At 28.9% G+C, this 18,672-nt stretch overlaps 2 long non-coding RNA genes across 3 annotated transcripts; one reads left to right on the top strand and one right to left on the bottom strand.

The window, feature by feature from the left end:
* Positions 1-5,007: 5,007 nt before the first annotated feature.
* On the bottom strand, positions 5,008-6,600 carry LOC128388621 (uncharacterized). The gene is made up of 2 exons (XR_008325298.1): positions 6,125-6,600; positions 5,008-5,877 (listed from the first exon to the last, which is right to left on the bottom strand). It is a non-coding gene; the product is annotated as an uncharacterized LOC128388621 (long non-coding RNA).
* A 135-nt stretch (positions 6,601-6,735) lies between these two features.
* On the top strand, positions 6,736-9,112 carry LOC128388622 (uncharacterized). 2 transcript variants are annotated; one of them, XR_008325300.1, is made up of 5 exons: positions 6,736-6,884; positions 7,070-7,229; positions 7,352-7,526; positions 7,669-7,831; positions 8,469-9,112. It is a non-coding gene; the product is annotated as an uncharacterized LOC128388622 (long non-coding RNA). The 2 variants fall into 2 exon arrangements; XR_008325299.1 differs by lacking the exon at positions 8,469-9,112 and having other exon boundaries at positions 6,745-6,884; positions 7,050-7,229; positions 7,669-7,864.
* Positions 9,113-18,672: the final 9,560 nt, after the last annotated feature.

Genomic DNA, 18,672 nt, shown 5'->3' with positions numbered 1-18,672 from the left:
CATCATCATCATCATAATCATGATGATAATACGTTTCAATTGTAATATTCAAATTTGATTGTTAAATATTCATAATACAATCAGAATGCGAAAAGTTTAACGTTAAGATGATGAAGGTAACATGAATGGTATAAAAGGCAAACTATTTTGACAGAAAACTTTTTTCCCTCAATCAACAATCAACAAAATAACAACAACACAATTTATTTAAATGTTTTGATACATTGTTCAACCTTTGACCCTACCTTTCATCATCCTTATCATCTTCATCATCTTCAATAACCTCTCTTTGTATATTATTATTGGCAAAGAAAATGCTTCCATTATAAAATATATAACTTATATTACACATTCACTTTTATTGTTATTGCTTTTTTTTTCTTCCTCTTTTCATCTTTTATCTTCCTCTTCCTCTTTCTTTCTGCATCCTCATCTTCATCCTCATCCTTCATTATCATCCCTTTAATGTGATAATATAATGTATGTCCTTTGACCTTCTCTCTCTCTCTCTCTCTAATGGTCCAACCTTAAAGTTTAACCTTCGACACAAAAGTAACTCCATTGAATTAACTTGAATATCTTTATTAATGGTTATCATATTATACTCATAAAAAAAGGGAAACAATTTATTAATTATAGTTGATTGAAACCAATTGATTAGTTACACTTATTTAGAGTGGTAATAATATACCGTATCAATGTAGTAATTGACTTGATTACTTAAAAGTTAATTTATCAACTTGAATGAATCGTTGTTGTTGTTTGTTGTTACATCAACAATCAGTGTAAAAATAAATTGTCACTTAATCATGTTCATGGTTTCCACATTTATATATACTAATTTCAAGGGTGATTATTGTTTAATTACATGTTAATCCTTCATCTTTTTGTTTCAATCTAAATTCTGAATAAATCAAATCAATTTCGGATTGTAAATTGTTGTTTTATTATCTTAACATCATTTGAAATACATTTACAATGAAACAAATGATAGTATTTTTTTTATCATGTATTCAGATGATGATGAGGATGAGGATGAGGATGAGGATGATAAGGATGATAAAGAAGACGATATTTCCATTTAGATGTCAAATGTTGATCAAAGTTTTCTGATTGGAACTTTTTTCCTTTCCAATGATAATCATAATTGTTTCATGGAGTAAAAGATGAAGATGATCTTAATCATGTTCATCCTTTTACCGTTTCCCTGGTGATTTAAATCATCATCATCATGAGTAAATTGTTCATCTCAAAGTTCATTTAATAGTTAATCAGTTGATTAGATGTTAGTATCATGAAAGCAAAAATAATAATTTGAATTTTTCTTCAATTCTTTGTGAGGTTAATAAAAAGCAAACCAATCAATTGAATCTCATAATTGAATTTAATCAACGTTTTTATTAATATAAATTCATAACAATTTAGTTGATTGGTAGCGATTAATTTACTCTTGTTTCGTCTCACATCAAATAGTAAATTTGTCACTTTGATTGTTACAAATCAAACAAATTTTGTTCACTTTTTTAATACGCTTGAAATGATTGCTTGAAAATAATCAAGAGACAAATTGAAATGAAACTAAATTAATATTAACTAGTCAAGTTTAAATGATCAAATCAATGACAATCAGAATCACAGTTTGGTGTAAAATTTAATTTAAATTAAAAACAGTCAACCAGCATAATTTATTAATAATGATAATGTTAATTTGATACGGAGAAAATTATTAATCTGAAAATGAAATTATGAAAACTTCATCTTCCAAAAATCATCCTCATCTTCATCTCCATCCTCATCTCCATCTTCATCTCCATCTTCATCTTCATCTTCATCACTATTATCAACTCAATTTTTTCACCATCATCATGATTAATGTAACATATTGGCTGGTTAAAGTCATTAAGAAAATGAGAGAATGGGAAAAAAATGATTTCCTTAATTACACTTGAACGTTAATCTAATCAAAACGAGTGATCAAGTTAATTGTTACCAATATATTGGCACCATTGATGAACAATCATCAACAATTAGATGAAAACAAAATAATGAACAATTGAACAATCACAGTTAAATTGTAACCATTATCATGATTAGTTTGATTAACAAGATACGAGAGCAACAATTTAAACAGATGATTGATTAAGTTATGTTGATTGTTAATTGTTAAAACGGAAAAGCAGATAAATATGATTGTTGTTAAATCTATGTTAATATTTACCTTTTTGTTTAAAGATAATCACATTTCCTAAAATAATTAACATAACTCATGAGATTGTGTCTGTAAATCAATTGCAATTGAGTTAATTTACCAAAGTTTAACAAAGACAATATTTTTAAACTCTCTCTCTCTCTCTCTTAATTATCATGATTATTAATGAAAATATAACATCATCCTTACACTTAACTAATCTTACGCCAAAGGGGATTGCGTGATTTTAAACAATCAGAACAGAATCAACAATCAACAATCATGATTATAATTCATACTCTCTTGTATTAGATGAACATAGTTATTCATATATAACAATTATATTACCTTAGGGTAAAAAAATGATGATGAAGATGAAAAAGTAAGGCTTGGTCTCTCTCTCTATCTTTTCCTGAATCACTTTCTTTTGTAATGAATTGAATTGTTATCATCAGAAGTGACATTCAAACCATTAAAAGTAAAAAGAACCAGAGAAATAAAATTACCCTCAGGGCATTTTATTATTATCTTATGGAAGAGCATATGACAGGCTCAGTGAGCTGGATGATACGCTGGATGCTAAATGATGATCATGAGGTAGTATGAATGGAGACAATTAAGGATTTTGGTGTAAGCTCATTTACAGAGGATGAAGAAGATGAAGATGAAAAGAGATGAGGATGAACATTTTTGTAACATCATTTCTTTTAATTCCCTTTTGTTATTAGCTTTTGTTTTTCACGTTCCACCATTTAATCCACTTTTATATTGTTGTTTTTATCCATTTTTTTGTTTTCCTTTCATTGAGAGTGAAAGTGATTTACAGTGATCACCATCATCATCATTATCATCTTGATTGTCATCATTTCCATTAACATCTTTTTGCTAATTTTCAAATCATCCCTCTCTCTCTCTCTCATTCTCAAGTAAATGTTATGTATTATCAAACACTTAGTCTTGAAAGTCTTCACCATCCTTATCCTCATCATCTTTTTCATCCTTTAGCATCTTCATCTTCATCTTCAAGTATCATCACCATCATCAGTAGTAGCAACATTAAAAGACAACATTAGACACACTAATGTAGATTAAATGTGCCAAAGGATTATTATTATTACAAAAGATGATGAGGATGAGAAAAAAGTTTTCAGTGCAAAGAGATGATAAAAAGAAAAAGGGAAAAAGTTTCTAACATATTAGTAAAATTGTAATCTCTTTTTATGATGAAAAACAAGAGGATAAAGATGAAGAGAGAGAGAGAGAGAGATGATGATGATGATGATGATGATGATGAAAAGCAGGAGGCTGAACCGTATGATTTTAAATATACATAATACAAAATATATTAGGGAGACACACAGAAAGAGTGGGAGGTGGTAAGAGGGAGGAGGATGAAGCATAAAAATGATGTTGATGATGCTTGGTGATGAGGAGGAGTTTCTGGAAACTGAAAAAGATGAGGATGCGGATGAGGATGAAAAGTTTCAAACTCCCGGATGACTTTTGGCTTCCCAAAATGGGTTTTGCCTCTTATTAAAGGTTTACACACAAAACCCACCCTTCTTATTCCCACTCTGTCTTCCTCTTCCACTTGCAACAATGTCAAAATGTAAATGTTATCATCATCATCATCATCATCCTAAACTCACTCATTCACTCACTATTTTGATCAATAATAACAAGAAACAAAAAAAAAAGTTCAAAGAGTTATATTAATATTATCCTTAACTCATTCAACTACTTTTTTTTGTTTTAATCATAATAATATTTTTACAATTTAATCAGCTTTGTCTTCACTAGTTATATATTTCATCATTAACATTATCATTAGCATTTCAAGTTAATCAGAATCCATCTAATTTTCATAATTATAATCATCAAGTCTGATAATTAGTAACAATTTAAAAAACCTCCACACTTTCAGTGTTTTTGTTTCTATTCGGGTTACTAATTAATGTTTATCATCATCATGGTAATGATTATGAAAATGTTTGTCAAATGTTAATCATTAACAATTAATGAAACAAAAAAAAACTGGAAACAATATTAATGTTCATCAATAATAAAAAGAGAAAAAATAAAAAAATAATAACAACAATTATCAATGATGATAAATACACCAATATATTTGTTTTCATCAAAATTGATTGTAATCGTTGTTTAGTAATATAAATTGTTGTATCAATTGATATTACTGTTATTATATCAAATTGACCAATTATTAATATTACAAAACAGAGAAATCAAATTAAATATAAGTTAATATGATAGTTGTAGTATTTACAAGACATAATCAAATATTGATTGTAAACAGAAAGTGAAAGACTCAATCATAACATTTGATTGTGAACAATTGATTGTAAGTCAACTTTTCAAATCATTTATCATGATAAACATTATTAGCAAATATAAACAATATATTTAAAGAGGAAGGAGGTAAATGAGTTAATATTGGAAGGGTGGCCAAAGAATAAAGGTAAATAGTGATTAATCAAAGTAATCAATGGGTGACAATAGGAAAAATGATTCCATTGAAAATATTGTCATCACAATTGAATTGCAATGAAAAATAATGTTAGTAAGATGATGATTAGAGTATTATTTTATATTAGAGGAAATACTCCTGAGGCTCATTCGTTAAAATGATCACTTTTTTGTTATATTTCTCTCTCTCTCCACTATTATCATCATTATCATCTTCATCACTTCTCGTCTTTTACCTTTGATAGTATTTTTTTTACTTCTTTTACTTGAGTGTGTATTGTACTTCAATATTTTGATTTTGATTGTCAAAATCAAATCATTTCAACTGTTGTCAGTTAAGCTCTTCTTTTTTTTTATATTTATGTGTAGCAATTGAGACTCTCCAATGATGATCATCATGGTGATGAACATGGTGAAAAGGAGTCGTCTCTTTAACTCGTCTTTACATGAGAAAGCACTTTCATCACATTCTTCATCATCATCACTCCTTTACTTTCATCCTCATCCTTTTTTTTACAGCAGTATTACAAGAGAGATCATTTTCTTTTTGTCTCTCTCTCTCTCTCTCTCTCTCTCTTTCTCTCTCACTGTCTTTTAATATAATCTTATTTGATTCTATATGGATATTGTATTGAACACTCTATTGATGTATTTATATATATATATTAACCATATATAAATATACAAGGATGAGGATGAAAAATCACAAGGAGTGATGATGATTATTATGATGATGGGAAAAGAAAGGATAACCCCTTGGGCTATTTTAATAGACACTCCCAAGGTTCTCTAAGGTTCCTTGTACTTATAATAATAGTACTGAAAATAATAACACTTATGTAGTAGTAGTTACAGGTTCAACATGCTTTTGGCATCATGATCATCATTATGGATGACTGGTTGAGGAAGAAGATGAAGCAACACCAGCAGCAGATGAATATAATTTTTATCACATTTTTATCCATTTTTATTCCATTGATGTAACTTGTTCTCTTCCTTTTCTTTTTTATTATAATCACGATTACACACTTGGCTTTGTCTTTTCTTCAATTTGACTTTGTCACCAATCTTTATCCTCTCTCTCACTCTCTCTTTCTCCTTCTTCTCCTCCTTCTCAATCTTGTTTGTCACTCGGTGGCAGCCATTGATTTTGAATAATAGTTAAAATATGGATACTGCTTGGAATAAAGGGGGTGGTAGTAATGCTGTAAAAGAAGAATATAAAAAAGAAAAAGAAGATATTAATGATGACGAATGAAAGAGATTAACCGAGAATAAAAGAGATACAAATTCTTTTAGAACAAAATATATAATATGTTAAGCTTTTATCCAATACTAATTCTCTTTCTCTCTGTTGATTAACTAAACAGAATAGATGAATAAAAAGATAGAAGAGGAGATAGAGATAGAGCAATGGAAGAGATAAATTCTAATAAACTACACTGTACTTACCCTTACAAGTTGAGATTATTCATTATGAACAAAAAAAAGAGACAGAAAATGAGAGGGAGAGAGAGAGAGAATCTTCAAGTGTCAGCATTATCATCTCATAGGCAACATCATTTACCATGATTATTGAAGGTGTTGTACCATTAATTAATTCAATTAATTAGTTAATTACATTTATAGTGGAGAAAGTGTAACAACTCAGACACAGTTAGACAACAACATAGGCAAATGGGGAGAAAATGAGAGAGCCAAAATGTTACCACCACAAAACCAGAAAACCAAAAAGGAGAGAGAAAGAGGAAAAGGAAAGAGGTGAAAATGGCAAAAAAAGAGGGAAGAAAAAAGTATAAATTCACTTGATTATTTACTCAATTTAATCAATCTGAACATTACTAGTAAATTGGTTAACATTTACCAACAATTAATTAACATCTAAAGTAAGATTAAATGAGTTGACAATTAGGTTGCGAATGAATCACAATTTATAAATAAACGTAACAACAATTAATGAGTTAATCCTGATGAGCGATTATCTAATCAACCAATAAGATTGAAAGAAAGTCACATGACCAATCAGCTGGAAAAATCGAATAAAAATTTTCTTTTTTTCTTTTGTTTTCTCAACTTCTTTCCTTTTTTATTGATTCTGGTAAATTAACTATTATTTTTTGATTAATTGTTACTTGTGAAAGTTAATTTCATGTTCTATTACTTGTTATACTAGTAGTTGTTCATTATTAACCGATAAATTGGTTAGAAAAAGGTAAGTAAAAAAAGCGAAGACATTTGTTTCTCTCTCTCTCTCTCTCTCGTTTTCTTGTCTTCTCTATGGATGTTACAACACAGAACGAGATTCTATTATTTATTTTTATCTTCATCTTCTTCTCATCCTTACTTTCTCTCTGTGTACTACATTCAAAACCATTAGTTAAAACCATTTACTTTTAGTTGTAGGCTTTACTTAAACATTATAATCATCATCATCAACAACAACATCATCACAACATTGACAGCGGACATAGATGAGGAAGACGAGATCATCATTATCTTTTTTCCCCTCCTTTGGTAAAGCAAAAAAACAGGTAAGTAAAAACAAAGGTAACATAAGGTAAGTGATGAAGGTGAATATAATCTTAATGGTTGTAACCATCATTTTGTCAAATGATCTTCGCCATGTTGTTTTTTTTTACCTTCAATTTCTTTCTCTCATTGACTCTTCTCTTATTCTAGGCTCACTTCATCCTTTAACTCACTTTAGGATCAATTTTTAACATCATCATCATCAACATCAACAACAACAACTACATAATAATAATAACTATTAACGTAATCATCATCAACACATTTTACATTCTCTCACCTTCAATGGATTATACTTATTACCATTTTAGATTTTATATGTAAAGTAAGTGTTTCCACTCCTTCCTCCCATTACAATTTTATAATAGTTTCCTTATTTAATAATTTGGAAGATTTTTTGTTTTGTTAAATTTAATTTAATGTTATTCATTATTTTTCCTCTTTCGCTTGTTTTTTCTACCTCCCAGTTCGATGTTCTTCAACTGATTGATTGCCATTGATGCTATTATTATCTACATACACCTAATACGTTGGTCTATTTCCAGCTCTCTTCACATGATAACGATTATAAACCGTTTGGTGATGAAGATGATTGTATTAGGATGATAATGTTTATTGACATTGACCAATGTAAACCTTGTCAATCTCTCTCTCTCTCTCTCTCTCTCTCTCTCTCTCTCTCTCTCTCTCTCTCTCTCTTCTCTCTCTTCTGTGTGTACATTACACATTTCATTTGATCTCTTCATTGATCTTTATATATCGTCTTGAATTACATTCAACATTAGGTTACATTTGAATTGTACATTATTATTATAACAAACTCACACACTTCTCACACTTTTTTTCCTCTTCTTCATTTCTATCTTGCTCTTCTTCTTCTCTCTGTCACCATGAGAGAATGTCTCTATTGAGAATATAATGTAATAATAATATAATATAAGCGAATGAAAAAAAGGCGAGAAAAAAATTCAAGCAAATCAGTCTATAAATCAAGGAGTTACAGTAGAAGAAGATGAAAAAATAGAAAGAAAAATAGAAAAAGGAGGAAAGAGTGGGAGTGCGGGAGAGAAAAAGAGAGAGAGAGAAAGTTGTTTCTTTATTTGATATTATAAGAAGCAATATATCAGTTTATTTAGTCAACATTTCTCACTCTTTCACTATTATTATTGTTGTTGTTGATGATGATGTTTACATTTTATCACCATCACTTTCTATCTCTCTCCATCTCAATCTTATCTTCTTTTTTTTCTCTATCTTCTTCTTCCAGGTAAAATGTGATTGTATTATTATATCATGATTGTTATTTGTTGAAGTTAACTCAGTAGGAAGTTGATATAATATCATGATAAACAAAAATGATTCACAATTGATGACGAGGAAAATAAACTAAGCCTGAAAATCAAAAGCATAAAATTAAAATGGAGAAGCATAAAAAGAGGAGAGACGATTTAGTTCTGAGTTGCCAACTTAAATGTTTGGACATTTTGGTTTGACACTTTTTTTCTTGAATTGTTACTGGACAATAACTGAAGATGATACTTGAAGAAAAGATGATGGTGATGACGAAGGAAACATATTAAAGTGAAGGATGATATTGATGATGTAAAAGCACAGAAAAGACCATCATCCAGATCTCCTTTCATTTTAATCATCATGATGATGTTTCTTTCTTGATGCTTTCCTCCGATTCTTATGATTTCGACTGAGACAGAAGATGAAGAAGACAGAAAACAAGGAAACATTTTGAAGAGATCAATGTTATGATGATAAGAAAGAAACAACGAGAGAGAGAGAGAGAGAGAGAGAGAGAGAGAGAGAGAGAGAGAGAGAGAGAGTCAAGTGGACTGGACAATGTTGATATAATATAATAAATATACTGAAACAGTAACAAAAAAATCTCATGAAGATAAAGTTGAAGATGAAAGAAAAAGCGTTTCAAGAATATGATGATTCTCTCTCTCTTCTTCTCTCTCTCTCTCTCTTCCTTCATCTCTCTTCCTTCATCTCTTTTCTCATCTTCATGATTAGCTTCATCTCATTTCATCTTAAGTCCAAAGTTTCCTTTGGGAGACTGTGGTTAGATCAAGAAGTTTTTACCAACATCTTAATCTTAATCTACTTCATCTTCAATTCTCATCTTGATACTTTCTATTTTTTTTATTCTAGAAGAGACTTGAATATGAAGATGAACAGAAAAGGTATCAATTGAATCGATAACATTTGATAATAATTGTTTTTGATTCTTTGATGAATTGATTTTCATGTATTACAATTGAAATTAATCCATAATAATTATAATTATAATTTTCTCTCTTTTTCACTTTTCCTTAAGTCTAGATGAACAATTAGTTAATTGATGGAACTCATTAGATCTCATTGGAATTAATTGAACAATTTGATTAATGTAACAAATTCTAATCATTTGTTTTCTATCCAATTGAATTAATTAAATGATACACATTAATCTAATTCTTGATTATTATTAACGTTTTGGTGATGATAATGAATCAGGTAAGTTAATCATGATTTTTGATTCTGTGTTTGTGTTTGTCTAATACTCATGATGAATAATAATCAGGGTGATGTTAATTTAATGAAACTGCAACAATCAATCTTAATTGTAACAATCCTGGTAGTACTTTTTTTACATGTTGATATAAAAAATAAGCAGCAACAATGATAAATGAAACAATCAAGATATGATATCAAATGAACTTAATCATCTTTGAAACAATCAATTATCATTATTACAAATATCATCATCTAAATGATTATCATCAATCAATTAATTAATTGTAAAACTTATAAACATACGTACATGTGTACATGTGTATAAATGTGTTATAATTACATTGTTAATCAATAATAATGATAATAATATTTAATTAGGATTAACTGATTTACCAATTTCAATTGATCAACCAAATGATAATCATTTGTAATGATAATAATCAATTGAAAGGTCAAATAAGAGTAAATAAAAAATAACTTGGATAATGATGATAATTTATCTTCCTCTGTTGAATAATGATAATGATGATGATGATGATGATGACGATGATGATAAGGAAGCAGAAAAAGTGATGAGGATGAAAATGATGATAAGTAGAAAGCAAAATGTAATAAAATAAACGGAAGACTGGATAATAAACTGATTGGATGTTACAATGAAGATGAAGATGAAGATGAACAAATTGTCTCATCCCCAAAGTCTCAGTGGCTTGAAGATGAAGATGATGATAAGGATGATGAAGATTCAAGAAAAATGATCACATGGATTGCAAATAACAGCAGTATTTTCACACATAAAGGGAACTCTCTCTCTCTCTCTCTCTCTCTCTCTCTCTCTCTCTCTCTCTCTCTCTCTCTCACTGTTTCTCTGTTTCTTATCTTCATCTTTATCTTTCATTATCATCATCATTCCTCTTTCTTTACACTTTGATGAACTTTTGTGTCCTGTTTGTGTTCATCTTCTTTAACCTAGATTTTTTCTTCCTCATCTTCCTCATACTTTATTTTCATCTTCATCATCAATTCCAATCGATATCATTATGTAATATTATCATTGTGATGATCAATTGAAAGTCAATTGTAACAATAACAACAAGATAACTGAAAAAAAAGTTATCATATCAACAAAATATGTCATGATCATGATGATTCCTGGAGATAATATCATGTCATTTCATTCAGGAAGATGATGATCAACATGATTCTCATCTTGATAAGTGACTACATAGATGAAAGGATCAGGGTGGGGTTCCCAAGGGGTAGAAGGGGAAAAAGTTCCAATTTTTTCTTATATTCTCAATAACAACCAACGATAATGAAATTCTCTCTCTCCTGTTCATGATAATCATCTTTTCCTCTTCATCTTTATTTCTGATTAAAAGTACAATTTAGTTGACTGATTAATCCGGAATGAGAATGAACATTAAACTGATGATAAATTAAAGTCCATTTCCTTTTCTTCATTATCTGCATTCTTTTATCATCCTCATCATCTCTCTGTCCAGTTAATGGTCAGTTGGTGATGACGAATCATTTTCTCATTAATATGATAAACTATAAATTCCTGAATCTTTAACCTAATCAAATGTTGATAGTAAAATATTTGCTTATTGTAACAATTAACTGACTTCACATTTGATTTACATCAACACAAAATTAACTAACACTTTACAATTAAAACAAATACAAAGTGAACTAATTACAATTTAGATACAATTTAGTTGAAAAAAAAATCTTTTTTTCCAATTCTTCCTACAATTAATATGAGAGTACAATTAACAAATGAAACATGACAACTAATCAGATTTAATCAATCATAATACCATAACAATTAAACATTTAGCTACAAATTGTTGATTTACCATCAACAACAATTTAAAAATGTTGTCTCATCTTTATCATCATCAAAGATGATTAATTGTTTTGCTTTTGTATTAATAATAAAAAAACAATTGAGTCTCATTTGAATTCAAATCGGAATAACAATTAATCATTTGATTAGCTGATTATTATGACGATTTATCCTTTTGATTATAATTCACACAAATTAATCAAAATCCGATTGGACATTTTTTCCTACACTGGATATTTGTCACCAAAGAGATTTGCTCAATATGAGCGATCATCATAATCATCACTCATCATCCTCATCCTTTTATTATCATCTAGATATTAGGTGTTAACCCAAAGGTTATCAAATGTATTTGAATATAAACCTCTTGAACCTTAATGTAGGTTAACATAAGAAGACAAGGAAGATGATGAAGATAAGGGATGATGAGGATGAAGATGAGCAGAATCCATTTACCATCATCATCAAGATGAAACTTTTTCCTGTATTCAAGATAACGGTAAATGGTGATGAAGATGATACCCAATGATTACAGAGGAAAATTATCATTCTCAAATCTAATAATATCATTAAGATGATCAATATGAAGACAATTAAGTTAATTAACTTTGAGAAAGAAAAACTTTTCTATCTAATGTTTAATTGTGACAATTAATCAATGAAAACCGGAAATTTGATTTAATTAAATTTGAAATTAAATTTTCCTCTACCACTTATAGATAATATTTTACCTTACAAATCAATTTTAATTGTTCACAATTAATGGTTAACCAACAAAAGGCTTTTTTTTGTCACTCAATTACCAACAACTAATCAAACAATGACAAAGGCAACAAATTAACAATTAAAAGCCAACAATTAACTTTCTTGTTACTATTATATTTGATTATCATTGTATTAATATATTAATTATCATTCATCATCAAGTATTATCATTATTAATTGTTGTTTGGTAATATTAATAATTTTATCCGGTTTCCACTCCTGTAATTAAAATTGTTAATTTTTTTTCACTCTAATTTATTAATGATAATAATAAAATCAATTGATTATGTTGATTATAATGATTAACCTAATCACAGTCGATCAGTAATCAATTTTTAAGGTTGAGCTTGAACAAAGCCAAAGGTAAATATTAATCATCCATAGATCATAATTAACGCTTTAATTATGGTGGATTTAACTTCTCAATATATACAATTAAAAAGATATCCAAGTCTCTCATCCACCCACTTTATCATCCTCCTCCTCTTCATCATCATCATTAACAATTAAGCTTGAAAAATATTCATTTTAATTAGAGGCTTTAAACTGATCATTTAATCAAATAACTAATCTCATATTTCAAGTCAATGCTGAAAAAAATATTATTAAAGATGAACACAGTTGATGATCAGGTTTTAACTAACAATTAAGTTTAATGATTATGATGATTAACGCTTATGAAGGCAGCAATCAGCCTGGTGAATGTTAATTAAATGGTGTTGATCAATTGTAATCAAAGATTCATGACTTTCAATCACCAATCATGTTAAGTATTTATTAGAATCAATCATGATTTATATTCATATGAGATGATCAATCGGTTGGAATTGATAATTTCATTTGATTTTTATCAGTGAAATTCAACTTTTATCATGGAATTGGATTGGATAAAGTTCAATGTTCACCTGAATCTGTTTCATGATGAAACAGTAAAAGTAAAAAACCAGATAAATAACCAACAACAACAACCAAATAATAATAACAATCAAAGTTTTACACAATATGAAAGGAAGTTGAAATTTTTTGGTTTCAATGATGATGAAGAAAAAAATATAAAAAGGAAACCGTTTTCATCTTAAGACCTTGGTTAATGTAACATAGGTACAAATACAAATTGAAGATGATGAGGATGAGGATGAGGATGAGGATGATAAAAAGCGGAAGAAGAAAAAGAAAAAGAAGAAGAAAAAACTTGATCCTAAAAGAGATGCGAAGAAAATAAAATCTTCCAGAGAAAAGTTTTTCTCTCTTTAAAATGTTTTCTCACCATCATCATCTCATATGTTCATCCCCTCTTATCATCCTCATCTCTCTCTCTCTCTCTCTCTCTCTCTCTCATCTTAAAAGCCTTTTCTATGTCCAACTTTGTCCAATAATAAAAAAATAGACCAGAAATAAGTGAACATGAAGCCAAGAAAAATATCATAGAAGTTAAGATTTGTGGAGAAAAGAAAACATTCACTTTACCTTCCCTCTCTCTCTCTCACTCACTTCTGAGACTCATTTTAACCAAGAGAAGATGAAGAAGATGATGATGATGAAATTGATGAAAAAAGAAGCTAAAAATTCCGAGAGGCTTAACTTAGTCTCTTTTTCATCATGTGACTTTTTTTCCACTGGTACATAAAAAAAAAAGCCTATTATTTACACTCCAATAAGCATTTTATACTTTTCTCCATCTTCATCTTCATCCTCCTTTTTTCCTCATCATCATCACCATGATCATCATCATCATCTTGTCATCCTCATCTATTCACATCCAAGTAAACAATATTGGCCAACCTAATTAACCAATTTAGGTTTTTATTATCAACCCAACAATCAAATGAAACTGAAACTTTTTTTTCCTCCATCAACTAATGATAAAGTTATCTAATCAATAAGATGATTTGTTTTTTTCTCACTCATTCTCAACAATTTATTAATTATTCATAGTGAATGTTACTGACAAACTATTGATTATTTGAGAGCAACATTACAATTGAAATCTGTGATATCATGAACACAATCATGGATTATAATAAGTTTCTCATTTCATCAAGAATCTCATACTCAGCCAGGAGGGTATTCAATATATTTACATATTAATGTGACATTTTTGTCTTAATAACCTCAAGGTCCTTTTCAATGTTATCCTTTAGTATCATGTTATCAATGTAAATATGAAGATATAGATACAATAGTTAATGTCAATTCTGTTGACGAAAATGTCACAAACACGAATAAGAATTTAACATTTTATTCTTATAGAGAATTCATATTTTTCTTTCTTCTTTTCCATGGGAATTGCTGAGGAAAATGTTACATGAAAATCATGATGAGAGAGAGAGAGAGAGAGAGAGAGAGAGAGAGTATTAAGAGACTTAATGACAAAAAGAATTGAAGAAAGAAAAAAATTGGAGAAAAATCACATTCTTGTTATAAGAATTGTAAATAGAAAGTATATTAATATATTGAGATTTTATCTTCTTCTACAACTATTTGCATACCCTCTTCATCTTGAACATTTCAAACAAAAAGAAGGGTATTCATCATACATACACTATCCTCTTCACTCATATTGATACCTACACATGTCTAGTTAGAGGATATTCATTGTTACCAATGTAAATACTCAATATATTTTTACATATGCAAGAGGGTATGCAAAGGGTATGATCGTATTAGTTTTTGTCTTGTTTTTAGCTTCTTATTCAAATAATGATGATAATACTTTATCTCTGATAATATTACTTGTTTCCCGAGTGAGTTACACTTTATTATTATTATCATCATCATCTAAGTGTATACTCACTGAATGCTAGCATTTTTTTTTACTTCTCCACGATAATATAACAAATATAATACAATATAAGAGTATCCATGAAAATATGAAAATAATGATATGAGATTTTTTTTGTTTCTTCAATCTTAATAATATATTTGATTTCAACTTGAATCTATCATCATGATGATTATCATGATATTCAAAAATGTGACTTATCATGAGTATAATGATGATATTAATCATCATTATCTTTTATCATAAATCAGAGTTTGTGATAATTTCGCTGAAAAATAAAAATGGAAATGATTGTTATCATGAAAGAGATTTTTTTTCTTATTTTCTTAAAAGTTCTGGAGATAGTTAAGAGATAATATCTTTCAATGTTTTCATCATCACTATTATCATCATCATCATCATCATCATCTTCTTTCAAAGTAACATTCAATTGCCTGTGATGATGATGATCAGTTAAGTTTGTTCAGAGTTGGAATCCAGAATTATTTTCCACCCAAAGAAAACTCATGAGACCAGAATATGAACATAAATATATATGATTTCCATTGAACATTTTTATTGGAACATTTTTTTCTCCTTCTATATATTAGTGAGCATATTTTGTCATCATCATCATCATCACTTACTTACTTCCACCCTTATAGATAACATGATAAACTTGATGAGTATGAGTGTATATTAGATTCCTGGCATTCCAGTGAATCCATGAAATCAACCAGGATTAACATTTGGGTTCCCTGTTCACATTATAAACCCACCATCAACCTTAACTTGAAATGATGAACTTTCATCCTCATCATCTTGATAATGATGATGAGTAAAAATATTTCCTCCTTTAATATATATTACATGAAGATATTTTCAATCTTTGATTGGTTCAAGTGTTTCTACTAAATGAGATTCAATGAGAATGAGACAGAACTTTTTTTTTACTCTTATTATTATTATTACTTTTATTACTTTTCCATGGTTGGTGGAAACTCAGAATCATTTAGATTTACTGAATTTACTATATATGTATTAATACATGAGGTTTTGTTTACAAATAACAATAGTTTTCATGCTAAAACCAATGTTCATCAAAGCATATCCTCAATTGTTCATGATAAACAACATGGGGCATTAGTTTGCAATCGAAAAAGTTTTTTTTTCTTCATGAGTTTTTTTTCCTCTCTTTCTTCATCATCCTTTTCCCACCTTTCACCATAAACTATGCCCACAAGAGCTTACATACAAGATTAAAGGAGGAGGAAAAGGATGAAAATGATGATGATGGCGGTGGAAGAGTGGGAATGATGATGAAAATTTGAGTGGTTGTTGTGTTAATGTATAAACAACAACAACCAACCAACCAACAGTTACCATGTGAAGGGAAAAAACGATTGATAAAATATCGAGTATCGAGAATCTGTTAGAACATTTTTCTCGCATCACTTAGTAAATAATATTGAAAATGATGACAAGAAGATGAAGAAGAAGATGAGAAGGAGCAGGAGGAAGAAGAAGAAAAAGTGGAAGGTGGTTCGATCGAAGTGGATCGATCAAAAAGTTGTTTAGAATAGAAGAAGAAGAAAAAAAATCTCTTCTATTTGTATAAATTCTTAAGTTGTTACAAGAAGCACGTTGTCGATATGAGAGAGAGAGAGAGAGATTGAAGATAAATGTGATGACAAGATGATGATAATGATGAGAAAGAGATGATAAATTCAATGGAATCACTTTTCTTCATGTTTCATTTGTTTACCTTTTTGTTTCTCGCATATTGATCATCATTATGATGATAATCTTTGATTTAAGATTAAGATTAGCATCAAATCTAATCTCTGATAATATTAGTTTTAAATGAACAACAATTAATCGGGAAACAGGTTAACAATTTAAGTTAATCACCAGATATTTTTGATCATATTAAAACCACTCCTTTGGTCTAAAGGTTTAAGCTTTTAACCTCCATTCATTTACTGATTATCATTAAGCTAATTGTAATAATAATAATATGATGTTTTATAATCACGGTAATGATAATGATTATGATGATAATATTTCATTGATGGTGCTAAGATGATCATGATGATTATCATCATCATCTTTCTGGTTAAATTAGGTATTAGAAGCTACTTATTAACCTTTGGAAGAGCAAAGTTAATTATAATGTATCATAGACTCTAATCATTGGTGATTAACTTGATTTAGAAAACAAAACAAAAAAAAGGTGAATTAGCAAATCAAAGGTAATATTGGTTATCATTATTATACCTTAAAGTTAAATTGTTAATCAATTGTTAAATGATAATTATCATACTAATAGGTATTCACCCTGAGGGTAAAAGTAACACAAACATAGACAGAAAAGTTTTGTTTTCCAGTTTGAAGGTTAAAGGTAAAGGTAAAGGTGAAGAAAAAAAGTTTCCAATGAAAAAGAAAGTAGAAAATGTTTCAACAATTAACAATTGAAATTAAATTGTGATCACTTGGTGATTAGCATTTATGATTAATGAGGAAAACTAAATGAATGGTTACTCGTTTATGATAACAATCAAATTAAATTGCTACATTGAAAAGCTTTTGTGTTATCAATGATAACCAGTGATTCTGTATAAAGGATTAACTAAACTCCCAAGTATTATAATCATTTTTATTTATAATCTTCAATATTTATCATCATTATCATCCTCATCTCTACTCACTCGTCATCATTATCATCCCTAATGTCCATTGCAAGTATAAAAATAAAAAGGTAAATCAATCAAAGGGCAATAGTATTAAAAAGCAAATCAAATGATAAGTTGAATGAACAAACAAAATGAAAGTGTCACCAATATTTACAATCGTAATCAAATCAAACTAAATCAACTATGATTAACTAAATTATACACAACTTAACCAGTCAAATGTTTCCATCATCATCATCATCATCTAATCATCCTAATCAAAAAGAAGCACAAATAATTCAAATACAAAGAAAGAGAAAGAGAGAGAAAAAAGTTCGAAGCCGAAAAAAAAAATCTCGATCCGTGACCTAAAACTTTCTCCTCATCAGTAAAACTTTTTATCCTCATCTTTTTGTGTAGACTTTTTTTACATCTTTTCCCTCTAACTAATCCTATTCACCCATTGTATAGACTATATTATTATCATCATCATCATCCATTAAGATCAATATATATCATAAGTGAAAAGTGTGTATGTTTAGATTCAGTTATTATCCACATCGGATTATCATCATCAATGATTATCATTATTTAGCCGATTGAATTAAATTATATATATAATATATCCTCACCCTGCTCTCCTTTCTCCCTCCATCTTCATCTCTCTCTCTCTCACTCGGCCCTTTCTCACATGAAAAAGCCCATTGACCCGTGTTAAAGTGACTATGGACTTAAGGTCAACCATTGGATACATTATACTTGACACAATATGTATAAATACATTGGCTTTATATGTTATCTTATTATCACACTCACATGGACTTTTTTTTTGTCAATGGCTTTTGTATTTTCACCCACTTTCATATTACCCACCCCGCTGTTACTGCTGCTGTTTATCCCACTCCCTCCT

Source organism: Panonychus citri, unplaced genomic scaffold (assembly GCF_014898815.1).
Source record: "Panonychus citri isolate SS breed McGregor unplaced genomic scaffold, ASM1489881v1 Contig00100, whole genome shotgun sequence".
NCBI lineage: Eukaryota > Metazoa > Arthropoda > Arachnida > Trombidiformes > Tetranychidae > Panonychus > Panonychus citri.
Note: the sequence above shows the minus strand (reverse complement) of the source record. Positions and strands in the feature narration are given on the sequence as shown.